The sequence below is a fragment of the Genypterus blacodes genome, unplaced genomic scaffold (genome assembly GCF_046128005.1).
Source record: "Genypterus blacodes isolate CSIRO-AG114 ecotype Tasmania unplaced genomic scaffold, CSIRO-AGI_Gbla_v1 ptg000076l_1, whole genome shotgun sequence".
Lineage (NCBI taxonomy): Eukaryota > Metazoa > Chordata > Actinopteri > Ophidiiformes > Ophidiidae > Genypterus > Genypterus blacodes.
The window spans coordinates 469598-487142 of record NW_027466885.1 but is presented as its reverse complement, the minus strand read 5'-3'; the positions used below and the strand labels follow the sequence as shown (position 1 = coordinate 487142).

Genomic DNA, 17545 nt, shown 5'->3' with positions numbered 1-17545 from the left:
CAAACGTAGTAAGAGCAAAATCTAAGAACACAGATTTTTAGAACCCAGACAGGCTGCGATTAGAAAACACCGAAAATCTGAAATCAAAATCTGATTAAACGTGTGATGAGAGTGATGTAATAATAAAACAAAGCCTCCTCTGTTATACAGGGTGGGGGTAAAGATGGTTTATAGAGATATTTTTGTGAACAATATGCAAACGTTTAGTAGGTCAAATTACCGCATAGGGGTCTTCTCTTAAAGGGGATGTCACTCACCTGGAGGTTAGGAAGGAAAGCTGAACGCTGGAGTGAGTGAGACAACAAGAATGGTCGGGAATAGAATAGAATAGAATAGAATAGAATAGAATAGAATAGAATAGAACAGAACAGAACAGAACAGAATGGAACAGAATGGAATAGAATAGAATCGAGAGGCGTAGATCAGGATATTATGATTTTTGATTCTGATACTTCACCGCTGACACTTTTGCTATCTGACTTCAGGAGGACACGCCAGTCACTTTATGACTTGTGAGAGCAGTGATTATTACTAAATATGACGCAGGATGATTTTATTTCAGCTTTTGTTTGGGTTTCTGCGAGTTATATCCTACAAAAGCAGGTTTGCAGAGAAAAAACCCAACAATTTGAGTTCAGCTGTTACGGAAACTGCTAAGAAGTTACAGTTTAAGGTAGAAATAGAACAAAGAGGCTGGTGATGTTAACTTAGTTCACTTTATAAAATGATACATGCGCATTTTTTTACGATCGTATTCAAAAGATAGACTTAAAATGTTCTTTAATTGTTTCGGTTTGAGGTTGAGTGAAGACAAACAAGCTGAATAAATGTGAGTTATGATGATTTTCTCACTGTTTTTGTTTTATTGATCAGCATAAAACGGGAATCGCCGGACTGCTGTGATGAAACGATGAAGACGTTCGGATTCCTGCCGGTTTGACAGGTGAAGAAGATAGGAGCGTTTGAGATGCGCGCATTCCGGTAAGAGAGATAAGACACAGATACGACAAACCTGAGCCAGAGCAGCGGGCTGAGAGAGGAGCTGCTCTGTTTCACAACCTATGGAGCTCTGATGGACTTTGGACAGAGCGGCCGAGTCAGAGGTCAGAGAGCCGAGAGCTGCGGTGTGTGTGTGATTAGACGTGTGTTAATGTGACATAAAGGACATTTATGAAGCGACACTCTCAGCTTCCCCTCATGATTGTCCCAAGACTTTACAGGGTCTTCTCTTTTTTCTTTTTTACAGGACTTTAACTTTCATCATGGTTGAAAGAGTTACTACCCCCCTATTTTAAGGTCATTTAATACATATATCTGTTATGTAGGAGGACATATAACGGGACCCTATATTCCACTGTTAAAGATACACACATATACATACATCCTTTTGATCCAGAATAGATAGTTTTATTGATAAAAAATTGTTTACGTCATTTAAGTTCAGTCACGTGTGTTTTTACTGAGAAATAATTCAATAATCAGTTATTTGTCTTTTTGCATGGCACTATCGGGTCCTTTCATCGACCCCCTTTTGGGCCCCGGACCACACTTTTGCCACCTTTCGCTATTTCCTTGCATTTCAAAACCCAGTCCATGCGTTTGTCCTTAAACCCGCTGCAAGCTTCCAATCGCTGGATTCAAACCCATCACACCCCCTCCCCCACCGTTTTCCGCCTCTCTGGATCGCGTCCCCGTCGCGCTGACGCGGTGCTGATCGCTCGGGGATCCAGCAGAGAGCTGCTCTCTGCCGCTCCGCCGCTCCACACGCTGCTGATCAGCTGATCCGTCACGTGGTCTGGTGTCGCGGGTTCACCCTCTTCTCAAGATGGAGTTGTCTGAGTCTGTGCAGAGAGGACTCCGCTCCCTAGCCGACTCGTCCCTCTTCGACCCGACCGGCTTCTCGGCGCTGGTGGACGCTTCATTCCGTAGCCTGCTCGCCTCTCATGCGGACACAGCGGTGCTCGGTGAGCCGCTCAGTCTCTCTCCCTCTCCGGCTGCACCGCTTTTGTCTGCGGCGCTGTTTCCGGTTTCTCTCTGTGTGGAGCTGCTTGGCTCATTGCGGGTTTTCCAACGCGTAGCACGGCATTCCCGTGTTTTTATTCAGCGTTGGGGAGTCTTAACCGCGTCTGATTAGTGCGAACAGCCTCTCGTCAGCTGCCCTAATGCGGCGTTAGCGTTTCTTGCTCTCGGGGACTCAATCACACGACCACACGGGGGTTCCTTTTGTCATTTAAACTAACAGCAGATCCGCTCATTTGGTCTGCAGGACTTCACCAATCAGCATTAGGCAGAACCGATCACGAATACACATTGATACATCGGTTAAATACAGCAGCGTGTGTGTGTTTACACTCGGCCATAGCTTCGGATTGACTAGCGGTCACGTAGAAATGATGCCGACTAAAGCAGGAGTGAGTGCCAGAGCTCCAGCTTCTGCTTCATTCCGCGTGTTTCATTTGTTATCAGCAGAAACGTGCAGAAAGTGAAACGCTAACAAACAAACAAAGGGTCTCTGTGTTGCAGCTGAGGGACTCATTCACATGCTAATCTTCATTGATTCCCATTCTGCTCGTCAGTCTGGAGAACGCGAGTGTATGGATCGCAGCCCTTTGATCGAGTGGGTCGTGTCTTATATATGGGTTTGTGTTTTACTTCCCTTCTGGTTGCAGATCGGCCGGAACTGAAACAGATCGACCAGATCCTCCTGAAACAGAGTCATGCTGCGACGGCCACCTTCATCCTGGAGGCGGTCAAGCAGAACGCAGACAAGTCCACGGTCAGGTAGGCAGAGATCTAAGATATGGATACGGAACTAATATAGGAACCATACATGTCACCATTATACAAAGACAGTAGAATTGGATATAACAGACAGCTAAAACAACAAATTCACAAGTGGTGATGATGATGATCTATTTGTGCTGCTTGATCTCCATACAGCAGCATTATATGTACCTTAAGGTGGTGATGTAGTGAAGGGAATTAATTTTTGACATGCAAGTGCAGCCATGTATAGTCTGGGTTCAGATGTAGATGATGTAATCCTCTAAAAAGACAATAGAAAAAAATGTTTGTTTGGACGTTTTTTTCAAATATACTGTGTAGATTTTTGTCAATATGCTTATATGTGTGTTTGCAAAGAGGGCTGGCAGTATTAGTGTAAAGATTCATCAGCAGAGTTTGATAGTCAGGATTCAAAACATTTTCAACAAGAAGAAGTGTGTTTGTGTGTGTCGGTGACCAACAGTGTGACTTTCAGAAAAAAAAAATCTCAACCTGCTTATATGTTCTTTGTTTCTCCAGATTCTAAAATTATATTTACACAGGGGTCATAAGCTTTACCCTTGCTTGTCCAGTGCATATATGAACTCTCAGCCATGTGGTGCTGAAGGAACAGATGCAGATTGTGTGGCAGATTTTAAAAACAGAAGCGTTAACACATTAGACTGCTGTTAAGAGCTCAGAGTGTCAATGCAGTTTGTTGTCAAATTGTTCTGTTAATGACCATGTTGTTTGTGTTTGACAGCTCCTCTCTGGAAGAAGCCACATTCAGCCCAGAGAGAGTAGAAATATTCTATAACGCTTATCAGGTGACAATCCAGATGATGCAGTCAACAAATCATTGACTGAGACACACTAACACACACACACACACTCTGATCAAATTGGTTTTTGTCTTGCAGAAACATAAAAAAGAGCTGGAACATCTGTTGGCCAGGTAAGAACAAATGATCCATTTGGAACAGCATCCTTCTCTCTAGACATGTGTGTAGAATTGATCAGCAAAGATTCATCAGGCTTGAATTTGTGGATGTAAATGGTAAAGAGGGAGAGTTTGTGTTGACTTTCACACTCAGTCTGATCACTATCTTGTCCATCATCTGTTTGAAGTTGGGACTTGAATAAGATATTTGTTTAAGAGTGCAGAATTATAGTCACATGTTAGCTATTTAAAGTAATTTGAAAGCCTTGCATTGTTCAATAAAACATCTATTTTGGGGTTATTTAACCACAATCATCTGTGTTTTTGAAATCATTCTGTTTACATGAATTTATCACATTTCCAGCTCCTTAAAGTTGTCTTATATTTGCAGGCCACATGGAGTTATTTTTACAACAATGTGCTTATGTTCATGGTTATGAAGGATCATAAATTATAATTAATCGTGCTGCCTTTCTTCATCACAAAACAATGTGTGTGTTCTTGCGTATCTGTTCCCATTCAGGGTCACATTAAACCAGTAAAACGTGGAAGTTATTGGCTTTGTTCATATCCCACTTTAAACATGACGTCACGTGGAGTTTATTTGGAAAATGAAATAAATTTTAACATCCAAGGTGTAATCACTAACATAAGAAAAAATCTGCTCCATTTTCTGCACATTTTCCTTCATCTTCATCCAGGTTACAGACGATTTTAAAACTAAATCAAACTCGAATCAAATCCGGATTGCAGATGTGTCTTCTTCTTCTTCTTCCTCATCTTCATCTTCTTCCTCTTCTTCTTTCTCTCAGCATAGGCAAACGTCCACCTCAGGTAACCGACGCGTCATGGCGCCTCCAGTATCACATTAAGGTAAATAAACGCAGGTTTTTGAAGCCAATGTCGTTCAATTAGTGCGCAGCTTGTCCCTGAAGTGTTGTTTGCCCCCCGACAGAACGACCAGGTTCACAAGGTCAACGAGCCTTTGTATCTGATTGCTCTGAACACCGAGGTAAACCCCGACGATCTTTGATGTCTTTCCCTCCAATATCTCTGCACAGAATCAACCTAACCAAAGTGTGTGTGTTGTGTTGATAGAAGGAAGGATCGAAGGAGGACATTAACTTCAGCTGCACCATGGAGCAGTTACAGGTATAAACGCTGTAGATCTATTTCCCCCTCACAGTGGAAATCATTTAATTACGCGACCGAACCAGTCCTGCAGGAACCAAAAAATAAAAGGCGTCGTGTCCTGCGGCTGATTGGCAGACAAAGTGTTCGTTTGGAAAAGTCATTAGATTGCGTCACTGTGGCTGCATGCCCGCTTGGAATATTTAATTAATGTCTTTGTCTTTACGTGACGTCTTTACATGACGCATGAATGTGAACGCGGTATTATTTTAAGTCCACCATGCATGTGTGCGTGTTTTCAGGATTTGGTGGGGAAGCTGAAAGACGCTGCCAAAAGTGTGGAGAAAGCCAGTCAGATGTGATGTCGGTGTCCGGTTTCCTCGCTGCTTTTCCCCGAGCCACAAAGCGCCGACACTCGCCGGCTTGGATCAATCATCTCTTTATAGCTTCTTTTGTACTTGAGCTTGACACATGTGTGCAGATATGAGACATTGAATCGCATTTCAATTAAAACGACTTCTGTAAAAATTTCAACAAAGAAAATCACCCTGTACTTTTGCTTAATTGCTATCCGGGACTTTCACTTTCTGAGTGTGTGAGTGTGTGTGTTGGTGTGTCTTCAGAGGATGTTGCAGGTTTTTTTTTTTTTAAACCTTCATGCACAGGCGACACATGTTTTGTCGAGGCTCGTCGGTGTGAAAAGGATTGTTGCCATAGTTGTGTGACAGCGGTGTATTTTGTTTCCTTCAACATGTGTTCAAGGGTCAGAGGTTACGAGTCACATCCCGGTACCTGTACAGAGGGATAGAACTATCCGATCACGCAACCTGTATTATAATAAGAAAAGATCTGTGCTTCTGCTGATAAATTCGCTCTGTAGGTTTATATTTTTAAGTCGCATCCCTTTTTTGGAGGGACTTTCCTCAAGCTTCTCCTGTGTCTCAGATTCCATTAAGGCTGGAGAGAGAAAAAAGGCTCCCGATTCATCAAGTGGAAGTTCCGCCGCATTTTTGCAGATGTCAGGTCGGCCGCTAACAAAGCTGCACACACACACACACACACACCGCAGCCATTTGTCACACGGACGGGCTTTTTTGTTTTGAAACAAAAGTGCGTAGGTATTAAAGCTGCACGGAAAGATCACAACCCCGGAGGCGCTTTGACGGTCAAAGAAACATCGCGTGGGTGAGTATGTCTGTCTGTGTGTGTGTGTTCTGTTGTTATTTTTAACATCACAGAGAGGAGGGTGCAGCAGTTGCCTATTTTAGACTCGCTTAATCTTCAGTTAAAGTGAAATAGTTCACTGATCGCGGGTGGATTTTGGTATTTCGTGGTGAAAAAGTGCACAAAACAGCGTGAGTGTGTATTATGTGTTATTTTATATGCGTCATACATCATAAAGAGCAGAAAAGGACACACCGACAGTATTTTTAGACGCCCGGGAGCAGCTGCCTGCTGTCGCCGCGGCCTATATAAACCACATTCCGCCGCGTTCTTTGTCTTTTTGACGCTAAAACGCTGCAAAAATGTGTGTGAGAGCGCAGTTTTAACGGCAATGTGTCGTATATTCACCCAGCAGCAGTCAGCAGCAGGCAGCCTACTACACCGACATTAATTCCTAGGCACCCTTAAGCAAGGCGGTCACGTGACCACAGCGGGGCGGTCGAACTACAAGCCATTTTGGGGACGGTGTCAGTTTCCACGGAGCACACACACACTGCTGCGTTTTTACTGGGGGGCGAAGCGGATTTTTTGGAGGCAAAGTTACTGCGGGCGAAGTGGGAGAGCTTCCCCCGGCCGAAGACGGAGGCGCGGTGCGTTCGGGGACCGTGGATCGGACGCGCATACGGCGGCGGAGCGCGGAGGGAGAAGCGGAGTTTTACATTCGCACGTCTGAAATGCGCTCCGGTCCGCGGCGCGCTCTCCGCCACTGACAGCGTCTGCAGCTCTGCTTCAAGATGGCGGCTCGGCTCCTATTCATTTTCTGCTGATCGCCTTCCAACTTTCATTGTCTGTTCGCCCCGAGACCCACGGATTTCTACGCGAGCCTCCAGGTACGTCACATTCGATATCGTCTCTATGTAACGGGGGGATAAGATGGAGGAATCGGGCGGGCGGGTTTGTGCTTTTAACCACGCATCGATCCAGCGGTGGATGTGGAGCTTTCAACGGTATAGCTGCGGATCACCGACGTGGAGCTCCGTGTGTGTGTGTGTGTGTCTGCCTGCGCACCACTTTTTTCTCTCCCCCCCTCCCCGAACAAAAATACGTTCCGATCTAGCGTACGCTGGCGAATTTAGACCCACGCACGCGGCGCGTCGCACCGGTTAGTGTCCGCCGATCCGTCCGCATAAGTTTGATCGCGGCTTCGCTTCGCGTCGCGTCGGTTAGATTTGTCTAAACTGGAGATCCGGAGCGAAGCAGCCAGGAGCGAGCGAGATGTTCGCAGCGGCAAGTGCTCCAAACGTTCTTTGTGTGCCCGGATTCCCACCGAACCCCGTCAGATTATAGAGTTCGGATGTTTGCACTCTTCCGAACCGGGCGTTATGTTTGAATTATGCATTTTTGTCCAAATGTTGATTTTATTAACTTAACTTGGATCGCTCCCATAAACGTGCCAAGACAGACGAACCAGATCAGTTGTGCATAAATGTTTCATAACGGGAGTTTGGTTAACATGGGACACTGGTTGAACACACACACTGAGTGTTTGCGAGCGGGTGTGTGTTGTTTATATCAAGGAAGATGTTTGGATTTTTGCAGGATTTAACAAAAACGGTGTGAAGTCTGGATCAGAGTGGCTGTCACAGCAAACACTCAAAGCTCTGACGGGTTCACTCTTATTCCCTCACGATTGTCAGCATTCGTTGGTTGACATTCAGTCTGTTTGTGTTTGTTTTCACTATTTATCCTTTATGTTTGTGTGTTTGTACCACGGTGTGGCTCAGGATGACGTTATACCTGCGGACACACAGGGTCACATCCCTCACTGCTGGGGGGGAGAGAGAGAAAGAACCAATTTCCTCCTGAATGTTGCCTGAAGGCTGATTGGGTCACATATATGTTTTTGTGTGAATATGTTATAACATATGTGAAGATAGATGTCCTACATGAAGAAACACAAGAAGCTTCATGTGCACTAAATTCCTCTCTAAGTCAATTCCAGCTTTCCTAAACTCTAAGAGATTAAATGTGAGCTCTTGGTTTTCCCTTTGCTTTGGTTTAATTGGGGGTTTCCAGCTGCTGTTGATTTACGTGTAACGGAACCTTTACAGAGGAACCGGTCAGCTGTGTGTGTATGTGTGTGTGTATGTGGACACGGCGGGTAGAGATCATATCTATTTACTGCTTTCGTTTACGGAGAAAAAACGACTCGGTTGTTTCATCCAGATTATTCTTGTGATGTTTTATAATTAACGCACTCTGCGCACTTTGGCAACGAAATGTGCGGTTTGGATCGCTGACATGTCATCCCTCCCATGTTTGTGTGTGTGTTCATAACTGAATCCATCTCCATATACGCTTCGACGTTCAGCTCTTGTAGTTGGAACTGTGTGATGTTTGCCAGCAGCTCCCACAGGACACGTAGGAGTCCAGTTGTCCAAACAGAAGTTCATCGATTAATGGCGCAACAGGCTCACTTGCATATATTTAGACATTATCCGTCATGATGCCTAACAGGCGGGGTCAACACGCTGTCCGAACCTGTGTGTGTGTGTGTGTGTGTGTGTGTGTGTGTGTGTGTGTGTGTGTGTGTGTGTGTGTGTGTGTGTGTGTGTGTGTGTGTGTGTGTGTTGGACTCATGGATCAGTAATAACAGTGACAGCCGAGCAGAGTTCAAAGGTGGGACATATAGGCTGCATGTACGCTTTAAAAAACTGCTGTTTAAATTTATCTATGACTCAGCCTGTAATCATGTGTGTGTGTTTACTGTGTTAAACAGGTCGTTTATTCCTGTTTAGAAAAATACATTTCTTCCCGGGAGTGTTATGAGGCAGAACCGTCTTTAGCTGTTTTCTCCTCTTGTTGGTTTGTCAGAGTCGCTATACCGTCAGATCTAAAGGTGTAGTGTTTGTTTTGCGGGTGTGTAGTTGATAATGGCGCTGGGTTTAATCAACTCGCTCCCATATGCGCCCTAAGTTGAGCGCCGCCGCTTGTGTCTGGCCGTGTTGCCGCTGCACACCGCCGGTGATCCGCCGCTCTCGGCGCGGATCAACCCGAGCTCGTCCTCCGCCTCGAGGACTCACAAACCCCCGCGCTCATTCCTCCAGGAAAGACCCGGGAAGCGAACGTAAAACACCCCCTCCAGCGTGTTCCGGTTCCGCTTCCCTCGCCTCGCCGGAGGAGGAAAAACAACCCCGCAGCCCGCCGTGGAAACGATCCGGGCTTCTCTTTTTTCTCTCCCCCCTTTTACAAAATGGCAGCCGCGCTTAGTGTCGGCAGCCTTGGCGGAGGGACGGTGACCCCCCCTCCCGGTCCCTCTCTCCGCTCAGTCCCGCTCCGCACACCGGCAGCTTGTTTTTCGGTACAGATCCCCACCTCGGTTCTGGTTACTGGCGCGAGCGGCCACGTGGGTTATACACTACAAAAGGAGTTGCCATAGAAACACCCAGGTCCCCGCTGTAGGTCTGTGTGGCACACCTGACGCGGTGAACGGGTCTCCTTTGATCCCCTGTCACCCAGGGGCGCCACAGCACAGAAACACTGAACCCTAACTGGCTACAAAGCGGCGCTGTTACCTGGCGACCACAGTATTCCCGCTTCCCTGTTGGAAATTGTTGTTCTTATTAAATTTCCATAATTCGCCCGGACATTTGCGCTCCATTATAAAGATCTAAACCCGCCGCGTCTCGTAGTTCCACTGAAAGCCTTCCGATCTGTTCCACTGTTCCTGCGGGGGGAGAGGGAGAGAGAGACCGAACCCGGGGAGGGCTCGGTGTAGCGGAGGCGGGGGTCGTTGACATCCGAGCTCCACGAGGGTCCCCGCTTGTGTGTTGGCGCAAAGCAGGGGCTTCGATCTCTCCGTCGAAGTGATTGATTAGCGATTATTCACCGACTCGATTTGCATAAAAGATGGTGTTGCTTTAACTCAGGTAAACAAACAATACCGCCTTTTCCAAATGGCCGCAGTAAAATGATGAAAGAGGAAAGAGTGAAGGTTTGATTCCACTTCTCTTCTCTCCTTTTTCTCCACGCAGGAGTTTTTGTTTCTTTCCCTTTTTTTTCCTTTTTTTCATCATGCATCGGACCACCAGGATAAAGATCACGGAGCTCAACCCGCACCTCATGTGCGTCCTGTGTGGGGGATACTTCATAGACGCCACCACCATCATCGAATGCCTTCACTCCTGTAAGCAAAAACACTCCCTCACTCTCTCTGCCTCTCTTTCTATCTCTCTCTCCCTCCAAAATGTTGCAGGATATTTCACATTTCTTCCTCTCATTCGCAGTTTGTAAGAAGTGCATCGTGCGCTACCTGGAAAACAGCAAATACTGTCCCATCTGTGACGTACAAGTGCACAAAACCAAGCCTCTGCTCAACATTAGGTGAGAAAAGAGCCCCGTGACGTCATCTGACTGCTTTGCATTTAATCTGCTGCATGTTTTGGTTCCTCTCATATCCATAATGCTGAGGTTGGGTTTGAAGTAAAACTCCTGATTACATTTGTTCAGTTTTATTTTACATTCATTAGTCTGTTTGTTTTAAGCATTGGTAATAATTAAACCCTTTGATAAGTCATTTACGTCCTTTCTCATGCCATAGGCCTTTGTTCCCCCATTGCAATAAGTTACGACAGCTTTCAGTTCATTATCTGTGTGTAATTTGCCCCATGCAGCCTTGGAAATGTCTTTAAAGTTATAAAAAAACAAACTCAAATGTGGACATAGGCTTTGTGTTGTTTGTGGACACACACATGCTGCTTATGTGTCACAAAAAGAGGCTTTATGAGGAAGAAACAGGATTAGGTAATGTTTTTTTTTCCAAGTAACATGACTGAAGTTCCTCTTTCTTTTTAAAGGTCTGACAAAACGCTGCAGGACATCGTCTACAAGCTCGTCCCCGGCCTCTTCAAAAGTAAGACAACAGTAAACTTCATACCTGACACGTGAACATTTGTTTAAACCGGTGTTGAGTTAAAAGCAAATGAAGTGACACACACTGTAACAGTTCACCCTCTCTAATGTAAATGTCACTACTCAACTTCTGCACATTTAGAAGCTTAAACAACGTTAATGTTTGGTTTTTCTGTCTTGTTTGTAGATGAAATGAAGAGGAGGAGAGACTTTTACGCAAAGCACCCAGTAGACGGTGAGTGACAATCCATCATCCACACAAACACACACAGTGAAGACATGAGCCTGTGTTGCGTGAACTCACCCTCACGTGTGTTGTTTTCCTTATGTAGCTTCTAATGGATCAAACGAGGATCGCGGCGAGGTGGCAGACGAGGACAAGAGAATCATAACAGACGACGAAATCATCAGCCTCTCCATCGAATTCTTTGACCAGAGCAGGTAGGCAGAGCGTGAAGTCCAGACCGGATCAAATCCCAGAACCTAGAACCATCAAACTCTGTCAAATCAGCCTTATCTTATGAACACACACACTTGGCTTATAGATAATACACATGCTGACTCAAGGAGGTAACTGCTAATTACCGTGACTTGTTATTGGATGAATTAATGTGTTGGCAAATGTAAAATGATGGGAGTTGCTATGTTGTTGACACATTTACTTGTGTGTTCTCTGCAGACTGGGGCTTGTGGTGGAGGACAAACAGAGTAAAGAGCAGGTAGAAACATGTGCATTCTTTATCTTCTGCCAATGAATAAGAGTGTACTACTACTACAAGTGATTATTTAATTTCTTGGTATTTAAAAAAACATTAAACATTAAATTAATATAACAGTTTTGTCATTTTTGTAGATCAAATGATGTTCATGTTTTTTAAGGTGGACCAGTGTGCATGTTGCTCTGTAAGCACATACACACTGTCTGCATGTGCATATCATTTAATATTGTCTATTTATTGAGTATTTAATGCTTAAATCTTCAGGTGACAAACAAGAGGTACCTGCAGTGTCCGGCAGCCATGACAGTCATGCACCTGAGGAAGTTTCTACGCAGCAAAATGGATATTCCAGGCAGCCATCAGGTCAGATTTCAATGTTTATTCAGTTAAATTATTGACAGACACACAGAACCTGTCAGTCTTGTCTGGAAGGATTTTCAAAACCAGGCTCAAATCTGTCCATATGTGAGAATTTGACATTATGGTACGTATAATATTATATATATGTGTTCTATAAAGAAATCTCATCTTTCTCCCTGCAGGTTGAAGTCATGTATGAGGATGAGCCTCTGAAAGATTACTACACATTAATGGACATAGCATATATCTACACTTGGAGAAGGGTAAGAGAAGATTTCTACACCATTTTCTGAACCAAAAGACCCAGCTGTGTCAATTTATGTTGAATAAACTTTTACCAATACATTAGTTTAATATATAATAATTTATCTATTGCTGATTTGAGCTCATCTTCATTGCGATTGAAGTGTTGCTTGAATACAAATATATATTTATTACACATTTAAATATTTGCAGGTGTTCATTAGAGGTCTTTCCCATCACATTTCTGACCAATGATGACAAATGTATTATTTACAGAAAATATATAGAAATGTACAGCCACATAATGGCCACATAATGTAATTTAAACTATACTAAACTATATATACTAAACATTTCTGCCTTAAAATAAAAAAAATAAAAATTGCCTTTATTGAAGTTTAAATACATATTTGTTCGTTTACATTAATCTAGTTTTTAAAACGGCAAAAATGTGTTTGTATGTGAATTTAGGGTTTAAAGAATACTTTTTCAATGCTTGTCATAATAAATCACACGGGGTATTTGCAGCGTTTTCTCTAATGTTCCAATGTTCCTATGAAACTCATAGTGAGCAGAACTACAGGCAGTGACTTGGTGTTGCGTTTACGTGCACTGTCGTTTGACGTGTCTTCCTCGCTTCCTCGGTTTCCGCCCGCAGAACGGTCCGTTGCCGCTCAAGTACCGAGTCCGGCCGAACTGCAAGAAGAGGAAGCTGAGCCTCGGGCAGCAGGACGGGCAGAACAGCGCGAGCAGGTCCGGCCCGGAGAGCGACTCCGCCAGCGACAAAGCCGGAAGTCCCGCCGGGGCCCCGTCCACGTCCTCGTCGCTGCCGAGCCCCTGCACGCCCGCGCAGTCCCCGCACCCGCAGCTCCCGCACGGACCCGCCAACAACGTCAACGGCACCCCGGCGACCGCGCCTCAGACCCCGGCGAGGGCTTTCCAGCAGTTCGGCCCCGGCGGAGGAGGCGGCGGCAAACTACGGAAGGTTTCGCTAAACGGATCGTCGACCTCTTCCGGATGACGCGCGTGACCGAACCGGACCAGCCAACGCCAGACACGCGCCCAGCTATAATAGTGTTTCCATGCCAACGTAGTTCCAACACGTAGACGATGTTTTCTTTCTTTCTTTCTTTCTTTCTTTCTTTCTTTCTTTCTTTCTTTCTTTCTTTCTTTCTCTCTTTCTTTCTCTCTTTCTTTCTTTCACCAAGAACTCTACAACACTTGCTCGTCCTTGTCATTACGGCATACAATTAAAGCCCGTAGTGGAGTCAGCTGAGACATTTCAAAATAAAAGGATCGGGGACGTTGTTTTGGGTTTAATTTGTAAGGCGACGTTCTCAGCGTTCTCACCTTGCTCTGCTGGTTGAAAACGGAAAGTCGGAGGAGCATCTCTCCCTCCTTAAAGCTACATCTTTATTTTACAAAAGTAAGACTTTTATATTTCCTTTTACTTTGTTCAAGTTAACCGTGTTCTTCATGACTCTGTTCCGTGTGTCGGGCTCCTGTCAGTCATTTTGAATCATGCATGCTCGTCATGGTGACACGTTGGTTCTGTTTTACCGGCTCAAATTTCTCTAGTTTGGGGCGGAATAATTCAGAGTTATTGTGTTCTAATGAAAGGAAATGTTGCTTGTTCGGGAGAAGAACGTCGTTACTTTGGCTTTTACTGGAAAAACAAACTTTTCTTTAAGCGGTTTTTAGAGAATCCACGTGTAAATAGGAACAAAAATCATATTTAATCAGCGATGGTGTTATTCTTCCCCTTTGATTCAGGAAGTGACTCGGGCTCCTGTTCAGCTCCATTTCATCACACATGTTTTGATGTCTCCCGTGTTTTCCGTATTTGTATCGCTCGATTGTATGGACAACTTATTGTATTGTTACTGTTGCACAGTATAAAACATCTAAATAAAACATTTTACACTTATTCAAAAAAAAAAAAATCAGCCTTGAGTTTTTTGAGGGTTTTATTTAGCATCAAATGAAAGAAATCAGTGAGACTAAGCGACACACCAGCTGTCTCTTAAATCCATTAAGGAGGCAGCAGGAAACCCTCATGTTTCTGTGGATGTAATTGAATAAAGACCGTGTTGGTTTGTCTGCGGGTGATTTATCACGTCAGTAATTAGATTTCACTTCGCTGAAATGTAAAAGGAAAACGCGTGTTTCTCTTTTACATTTTCAAGCCCTACTGGCATATTTTGATTTCACAGTTCTGTTCATGTTAAGAAAGGTTTGCATTTTCTTTAAAAGCAAAATCGTCAAGTTACGCTGCAAAGGACAGAAATGCTGCCAAACATTGGGACATATTATTCCAACCACTTTTTGAGGTCACTGTTTTGAAAATAGAGATTATTTATTTCTTAGGTATTTAATTGGTTAATTATCGTCATTTGTTTGAGATTAAAATTTAATAAAATATCTTAGGCAAGCTCACGATTAAAATAAATTACTTTCTTCATAAAATGTATTTGTAAATCATCATAAAATGTATTCGTCATTCGTGATGAACTGACTGACCGGATGTGATTGTTGGAATTTGTAGGCTCTTAAAATGTTATAAATTTCGGTTTCATTTATATTTATGAAAATATATATTTACATTTACATAAAAAATATTTTAATTTATAAAAGGGTTCGAGGTTTATAATGAATGCAATATAAAGTCGGATTGTACCAGAGAATGTTCAGCCGTACACTATACTTATACTATTTATGCATTAAATCACGGTATAAATAATAGATCGAAATTACAGCATGTTTAATGATTATTTTTATTCACAGAATGGTCTGTCCTCCTCTTCAGAGTTAAAGTGACGATTTATTGTTGTGACTGACGCTCTGTGACGAGACAGAGGCTTAAGAATTAAAGAAAGAAAGAAAGAAAACCCCGAATTTTTAACAAAATGTTTTAAACCAGAAAGGGAAACAATTGTCTACCTTGGAGGATTTGATATTTCATCAGATTGACGAAGATATGTAGATATTTCCTTAATATATGTGATAAATGTAAACTTTGGAAATGCAACTAGAAAAATTTAATAATCTGGTGAATAATAGATAAATCAGTGTGTAGTCTGACTTTTGAGTCAGCTTTCATTCTTTTCTTCTTATCTTATATCACATGCATTGTAATCGACTGTGTTATGTTGCCTTGGCATAACGATACTTTAAAACATCCATCCCATTAAATAACATCTAGATGGCTCCTCCCCAGCAGCAACCGAGCCCATCCTCACCGTAACACTCACACTGTTTGACTGAAAGGTGAACTAAGTTTGGAGTTTGTGTGAAATTCATTTCATAATGTAAGCCAGCTGTTTAAGACATTTGTTTGTAATTGCATTACTTTGCCCTGATACCCAGATATTGTACATTAATAAAATAATGAATGCAATATAAAGTCGGATTACAACAGAGAATGTTCAGCCGTACACTATAGAAACACAAAATGAATTCATCAGGTAAACGAACAAGAAGAAGAAATGTTACACTGACATATGTTTGTAGACCGTACATAACACACACTCTTGAAAATAATGCAATTACAATTTCATTTCAGTTTCAAGCACTTTATTGAAAATACAGCAGCATTCAAACCTTCAAGACACCACATTAAAATGGAAGTATTTTCAAAAAGAAAGTAAATATCAACAGTAATGTGAGGTTTTGAAAATTTTGACCAAATTTCAATTAAAAGAACACATATCTTCTTGAAAAATGACAGTGTAACCATTGACCAAATTGCTGACTTTTTTGTAAAGCCCATATCTCAGCCAAATTATGAGTTAGAGGACTAGCATTTCAAACACAGCACTCAAGATGGCACTAATATTCTATGCTGTAAAATTAAAACCTTGGTCCAAATTGTTCGTTTTTGTATATCTTGTGTATATCTTGGACAAGGAAAGAGCTAGAGCTCTAACATTTACAAACAGCATCTATATGACACTAGAATCATTTTCTGTAAGTTAGGGGAAGATTTAATTTTTGGCCGAAATTCCCAAAACTACAGTGAAACATGAACCAAAATGTTCTTTTTTGTGAGACGCTTATATCTTGGTGAATTTAAGAACTAGAGCTCTAAAATTTCAAACACAGCATCTACATTTAAGATTTAAGATTTAAGATTTAAGATTTTATTTCATTTATCATGTTACATGTAATTCACTCACACATAACAAGCAATTGAAATTTGTCTTGCAACCCCGCTTACATATCAAACACACAAACACATGCATTAGAGAGGGGGTGCAGGGCAGCCATTTTTCGGCGCCCATGGAGCAGTTGGGGGTTCGGTGCCTTGCTCATGTGCACCTCGGCATGGATGTAAGTTTGGGGCAAATTCAAATTTTGGTCAGAATTCCCCAAACGACAGTATAGAGATATAGGCTTTTTGAAAAGCAAACAATTTGGTCCATGGTTAACACTGTCGTTCGGGAAAATTGGACCAATCTTGAATTTGCCCCAAACTACCAGAAAATGATCCTCGTGTCCTGTAGATGCTGATTTTACAATTTTTAGAGCTCTAGCTCAAAAATTGCACGAGATATGGGCTTTTCAAAAAATCAAGCGATTTGATCCATGGTTACACTGTTGTTCGGGAAAATTGGACCAACAAAAAAATGTTTTGCCTCAAACTACCAGAAAATGACCCTTGTGTCCTGTAGATGCTTATTTTGCAGCTTTTAGAGCTCTAGCTCTAGAATTGCACGAGATAGGGGCTTTTCAAAAAATCAAGGGATTTGGTCCATGGTTACACTGTCGTTTGGGAAAATTGGACCAAAAATGTAATTTTCCCCAAACTGCCAGAAAATTGTCCTCGTATCCTGTAGATGCTGATTTTGCAACTTTTAGAGCTCTAGCTCTAAAATTGCCCGAGATAGGGGCTTTTCAAAAAATCAAGGGATTTGGTCCATGGTTACACTGTCGTTCAGGAAAATTGGACCAAAAATGTAATTTTCCCCAAACTGCCAGAAAATTATCCTCGTGTCCTGTAGATGCTGATTTTGCAACTTTTAGAGCTCTAGCTCTAAACTTGCCCGAGATATGGGCTTTTCAAAAAATCAAGGGATTTGGTCCATGGTAACACTGTCGTTCGGGGAAATTGGACCAAAAATGTAATTTTCCCCAAACTACCAGAAAATTGTCCTCGTGTCCTGTAGATGCTGATTTTGCAACTTTTAGAGCTGTAGCTCTAAAGTTGCCCGAGATAGGGGATTTTCAAAAAATCAAGGGATTTGGTCCATGGTTACACTGTCGTTCGAGAAAAATTGGGCAAAAAAAAAGTATTGCCCAAACGACCAGAAAATTA

General features: G+C 42.8%; 1 pseudogene; it reads left to right on the top strand.

The window, feature by feature from the left end:
- Positions 1-1681: 1681 nt before the first annotated feature.
- LOC143006970 (uncharacterized) lies at positions 1682-13891 on the top strand (annotated as a pseudogene).
- Positions 13892-17545: the final 3654 nt, after the last annotated feature.